Source organism: Manihot esculenta, chromosome 13 (genome assembly GCF_001659605.2).
Source record: "Manihot esculenta cultivar AM560-2 chromosome 13, M.esculenta_v8, whole genome shotgun sequence".
NCBI classification, from domain to species: Eukaryota; Viridiplantae; Streptophyta; class Magnoliopsida; order Malpighiales; family Euphorbiaceae; genus Manihot; species Manihot esculenta.
In genome coordinates this window covers 4,767,498-4,774,411 of record NC_035173.2, presented here as the reverse complement: position 1 = coordinate 4,774,411, position 6,914 = coordinate 4,767,498, and positions in this window count along the sequence as shown.

Genomic DNA, 6,914 nt, shown 5'->3' with positions numbered 1-6,914 from the left:
AAGTTTGTGTCAGATCCGAATCAGGTTCTTAGTGAGCCTGATGTGGAGGTCCTTGGAGATCTCACCTATATAGAGCAGCCAGTGCGGATTCTTGACACACAGATCAGACAGCTAAGGAACAAAGAGATTCCGATGGTGAAAGTCCTGTGGAACCATCATAATCTAGAAGAGTGTACTTGGGAGACGCGGGAGTCTATGCTCCAGCAGTATCCCTATCTGTTTTGAGGTTAGTTTCCTCCTTTTTATCTGTTTATATGTGTGTTTTAGGAACATTCAGGGACGAATGTTCTTAAGGGGGGGAGAATGTAATACCCGGCTAGAGTCCGGCATCGGAATTCCTGTCGTCCGGTGGAATCCAGGAAGTCGGAATTCTCTAGAAGGGTAAGATTTATGTTTTTCGAAAGTAATGTAGTATGTTTAACTTTTTTAAGCTAAAATGAAAAGAGTTCTTGAAAGAAAAGAATCAAGGCAGAAAAGCCAGGTTCGGCTGCCGAAGGTGACATTCGGCCGCCGAACATGCATGGCTTTCGGTTTCAGGTGTGGCCGCCGAAGGTGGTCTGGATAGCCACCTATAAAAGGCCCTCAGTCGGTTGAAAGGATAAGAATGAATTTATCTTTTCACTTTCTGAGATGAGACTCTGTCTTCCTTAAGGTTTCTTCATGTTTTCATTAAATCTTGCAAAGATTTGATTGATTTTTATGTTATTTTGAAGGTTTTGCGCTAAAAACGCAAAGTTGTGAAGTTTGGAGAGTTTGAAGGAGAGTTGCTCTAAAACTCCACGTTAGGATCGTTCATCTTCTTGGTTTCAAGAGGTAAGTGAAGATCCTGAGCTTGTTTTCATGTTTTATGGAAGTTTTTTTGAGGTTTTGGGGGAGAGTTGCATGATTAGGGTAAAAGAGAGTTTTTTTGATATTTTTGTGAGAAAAGCTTGTATATGTGTTATATGTTTTGTGTTGTTGGGGTTTTAAGGTAGTTTCTGACCCCTTTGAGCATATACTTGGGTGTATGCATGTTGAGAAGTTAAGGTGTTTGAGTTGGAGGAAGATTGGTGCATTTTGGCGTGAGGCAGAGCAAGGTTCTGCCTTGCTGATGAACCCAGCTTCGGCCGCCGAATGTGCTGAGGAGGTGGCTTCGGTTGCCTAAGCTTGCCCCCGAGCCTTTGGACTTTCGGCTCTGGAGGGGAGTTTCGGCCGCCGAAGATGCCCCCGAAGGTTAGAGACTTTCGTCTCTAGAGTGCCTTTCAGCCCCCAAAACTTGCCCCCGAAAGGGTTCGGCTGCCGAAAGTTGAGATTCGGTCGCCAAAGGTGCATGAGTTTCGGCTCTGGAGAGGACTTTCGGCCGCCGAACCTGCCGCCGAAAGTGTCCTGTTCAGCCTTCCTTTGCATGCTTTGCATGGATGTTTGAGTGAGTGTAAGGGGATTCTTAGGGAGTTTAATAGAGTTGTTCATAAGCTAGTTTGGTCCCTCATTTGAGTCCATCTGTGTAGGCACAGACCAGAGGAACCTGAGAGAGCAACAGTGAGTACTGCTCCAGCGTGTACAGAGCCTGCAGAGTCAGTCCAGATAGCCAGAGGTGAGTGGAACTAAACTTAATTCTTTTAATTGAGAAATGAAATGCTTTTAGCATAATTCATGCATCATGAGTATGCAGTAGGTTGTTTGCATTAGAATCCACGAATATGTTGCATTGCATAGTTATTTGTTGATGTGGGTGAATGCTGAATGATCCAATAGTCTCTGAGAGAAGTCCAGGAGCCTTTGACTATGCCCTGACAGGTATAGAGAAGTCCAGGAGCCTTTGACTACGCCCTGGCAGGTATAGAAAAGACCAGGAGCCTTTGACTACGCCCTGGCAATGGTAAGTACACAGGTGTTATATACACGTATACATATATGACAGGAAGACCAGGTGCTCGATTCTACGCCCTGGCACGGTAGAGCTACCGGGACTATGTGGTGACAGGTTTACCCTTGATGTGGATTGTCTGTGATATGATGTATTCCATAAGATCATGTGTTAATGACATATTTTACTGTTCTACTCACTGGGCTATAGAGCTCATCCCACTTCCTTAACCCCAGTCTTGCAGGTTCAGTGTACAGGGGAAGTCCAGCAGAGTACAGGAAGAGAGAAGAGTTTTGTAATAGAATATTGTGGACATGTAAGATTAAAGAGATGTAACAGTTGTGTATAAAGTTAGAATTGTGCTTGACTTAGTTATTTTTGTGTTGTACATCTTTTGTATACATGGTCTGTTTATATAACTATTTTACAGAGTATGTGAAAAACCAGGCTTAACAGGTATGAATTAACCCATCTAGAGCAAGCTCTAGTCAGGGGTACAGAGTACAGAAATAGTGCATGCACAGGTTAAGTCTTGGTCCAGAGAAAAGTTTTTATTTTCACAGAAAATGTATGACCATGTATGAGAGTTTACAGGTACTCAGAGAGTATAGCAGGCTTGCTACGGGTTCTGGCGGCCTTAAGCCAATCTGAATCCTAGCGCCGGTGACGGTCCATTTTGGGGTCGTTACAACTAGGATTTGATTTAATGGAAAAAAAGAAGAAGAAGAGTTTGAAATAAATTTTATAAAAGAAGCGACAATCATTTGAATAATAATATTCAAAAAATGTATCATTCGAATAATAATATTCAAAAAATCATTCGGATAGGTGGTTGATTGTTTGGAGTTGTAGGACTGGAAAAGAAAAACTGCTGCCTCTCTTGGGCAGAGCTCAGGTCATTTAGAGTGACGTTGTTTTTGTTGTGGTTAGCCATTGTGGATCTCAGTGGGTATTATAAGAGTGGAACTCCGGCGATGAAGAGATCTCCTTCGTTCCCACAGACGGCGCCAATTGATAATATGAGATCCAGAAAATAGGGTTTTACAATGGGTTTTTGAACTTAGAAAAACTTAGACCTAGAGGGGAGTATCTCCACCCTTTTATCCGTTTCCTCCGTCTGCTAATGACGTATAATAGACTGGCTATCACTGGACCACCTGTCCCTGCCATGTTGATACAGACGTACGAGGAAATCAGTTCTCTGTTCCATGCGTAACGGCCCCTGATTCTCTTGGACGCGCGTGCGGGCGGTCCCACGTGAAGGATAGGTAGGTCTCCTTCCTGATTCCGGACTGAACCGGAAGATATGATATGGGCTGAACCTAGAGAGGATTTATTCGTCGGGCCCAAAAAGTTAGGCCGGCCTGATTGAGGAGATTGATGGGAGTCCGGTCTCCAGACTGAGTGGACCGGACTTGATGCATGTATGAGGCTTGAGGGCCTCTAGATAATGGACTGGTATCGTGGGTCTGGCCCCAGACCGGAGTGAAAAAATTCAGCGGTCATCAATATTTAATGCAGGATTATAATAATACTCTTCAAAAATACCATAAATCTAAGAAAATAAAGATATTAATTTTATGATTTTTCAAAATAAGTTTAAGTTGAATATTTAAAGAAGAAATACTTACAGTTTTGAAGTAACTATTGTGACGGTTGGATGTATCCTTTTAAACAAATTTATTTATAATTATTGTGATTATTAAAGATATTTTTTCAAACAGATTCGTTTGTAACTGAGTAACCAATAAGCATAAGATAATCTCTTTTCGAATTATCCATGTGTCACGTGTTTAAGTGTTAAATGTAAGTTTTTTATTTATAATATGATTTATTAATTTTGAATTCTCATTAAAATGTCTTTCAAAATACTTTATATTTAAATTAAAATTTTTCATAATATAAATACTTAAAATTTTTTATTATCTTTCTATATACAATTTTTTATTTCCTATTTTTATAATTTATATAAATAAATTATTTTTATAACAAACGATTAATAAAGCTCCAATAAAAAAACTAACTAAAGAGAGTTGGGATAGAGCTTAGCTACAAAAGCTTACGAGAGCGGTATCCCTGCATGTATTAATGTGGTCCTAAGGTGCCAATAAAATACAATTAATAGCCCTCCCTCAACTTGTAGATCAATATATCAAAATCCCTCTACGTCTACCAATCGACTCGATATTAAATATACTAAAAAAACACGACACAAATAAAAAAATAAAATAATTTTTTCACCGATAAAAAAATCAATGGTAATAAAAAAAAATACAACAAAACAAAACAAGAAAGAGTTTGAGATGAATATACACACATTAACAAGTTTTAATTTATAATACAAAAATATTTTAAAATTATAAAATTAAATGTTACTAGAATTTGATTTAATGAAAAAAAAAAGAAGAGTTTGAAATAAATTTTATAAAAAAAGCGACAATCATTCGAATAATAATATTCAAAAAATGTATCATTCGAATAATAATATTCAAAAAATATACTATTTCTATTGGGAGGGAAAGGAGAACATGGAATCAAACTCGAGTCTGCTGAGTATTTCCATTTTATGTTTTCCCATCTCATTTAGAAGGGGCTGACAAAAAAAATAATTGTTTAATTAATATATATATAAAATAAAAATAAAAATTATGGAATTGGTGAATTATTTAATTAATTATTTGCATCAGTAAATCACCAACCAATTGGTGAAGCCCTAGACATAGTTAAGAAGGCGTACTATTGGTCCCATTCCCAAATTAATGTGATGTGACCAATTACAGTTTTTTAATAAAATTTAATATATTTAATATAAATATAATTGAAAAAATTAATTAAAAAATGTAAAAAAATAAAGAAAACATTTTTGTGGCTTTATTATTTTTTTTTACTTTTAAAAAGACAGAAACAATTAAATGAATCAATTATAATATGAAAATAAAATATTTTTTTGAGATGAGATTAAATTATTAAATATGAAATTTTTTAAAATTCAACTGAATTTAGTTATGAGCTAAGTCCGTCAATGCAATTTTTTTGAAAAAATTAAAGAAAATGTTGATGAAAAGTTTGCATAAGTATCAAAAGCTGACAATGATGGGTTCCTTTTTGACTTTGTTAGGCCGAAATTGCTTCACAATTGCTTGATGGTCGGCTAAAGTAATATATGGTCCAGAAAAGCCAAATAATCAACTCTACTAAGAAAACGACACATCAACTTTTTGCCTTTTTTTAAAAAATATATATATATATATATATGTTATATATAAAAAAATAGATGAATGTAATAAATAATTTAAAATTTAAAAATAATTATGTAAAATTATATATTTTAATTTTTATATTTATTAGTTTTTATAAAATAAAAAAATTAAATTGCTATTAAATTTCTTAAAAATTTAATTGGTATTGATTAGTAAATAAGAAATCACATAATTATAAATATAATGAATTTACTTTATATTGAAAAATTTAAATTTTATTTTATGAATGGAACTATGTATTAACTAGCCAAACTTACAATAATAACTCATGATTTATTTAGTGTTATATTGCATTATATATAATTATTAAAATAAATATTTATATAAAAATTTATATATAATAACTAAACTAATTATACAGAAATAAATATAAATATTTAGACTATTTATTTTAAAATATTTATATTTTCTGGCATTTCATTTATTTAAAAAAATTATTTAACTGAATATTTTTTTTAATTGAAAGAAAAAGTAAGTTATTTTATAATTTAATACTATTTAATTAAATCTAATTGGTTACTAGGATTTTTTTTTCATGCTATGAACTTATGACATAATTGCATATAAGTCTTCATATTTTGCTAAAAAAATTTATTTACTCTCTAACTTTAAAAAATTCAATTAAAATTCTGCAGTACTTTATAAAATCAATTGTTTAATTATTTTATATGAATTTTATTTAGAATATTAATTAAATTATTTTAAAATTAAAAAAATAAATAATTAAAATAAAAATCACGACTTAATAATAATTAATAAATTGCTAAAGTCAAAAGGAGGGTGACGTAGGAGAGGATAGAAAAAAATGAAAGGGAGGTTAGTATTCGGTTGATTCGGTTTAGAATTAAATTAATTTAAATAAATTAAAAATTAAAATTTTAGTATTTATAATAATTAAATTAAATTAATTTTTATTAAAAATCGAATCGAATTAAATCACTTTAATTTTATTTAGTTCAGTTTGATTTAATCGATTTAAATTTTTAATAATTTTTTTTATATTTTATTTTTAATATTTTAAATTTTAATTAAAATATTTTAATATTAATATGATTTAATTTTTTTATATTATTAAAAATTATATTATTATTATTATTAATCGATTCGATTTAATTTTTTTAATTTATTTTAAATTAAAATTAAAAATTAAATTAAATTAAAATAAATAAAAATTGAATTGAATTTTATTTTTAAATTATGTCGGCTCCATTAGGTTTTTTGAGTTGAATTGAATACTGCAGACATTCAATAACAAACAAAAACGCAAAATTACTATGGATACCCACCACCTGTCCCTGGATATGGGGTGCCATTTCAGCTTCTTCCAATTTGGTCCAAAAAACTTAGGGCAATTTTAAATGACCTTTAAAGATTGTGCACATATTGCCCTAACTTTCATGAACCTCTAACAAGAGAATATTATAATCATCTCAAAAAGCTTACCATTATGGCATCACACTCATGAATCCACCACCAATCTATGACACCCACCATGCCCTACATCACTAATTTTAACTTTTCACTAAACTTTATCTTTTTAATTAACTGATAATGTTATCATTAAAATTATAAAATTAACTATTAACTATTTTTTAAATGAAATTTAGTGGTAAAATATGGTAAATAGTAGCATTTGACAATTGAATTTGGTAAGTTAATGAGATTTAAATCAAAGTGTAAGAAAAAATATATAGCAGCAAACAAATGGGATAATATTCACTTTCCAAAACAATATGAGATCCTATCAAGATCTTATTATTTGACATAAACAAATGTGAATAATATTCTTATGCTTGCTTAATAATATT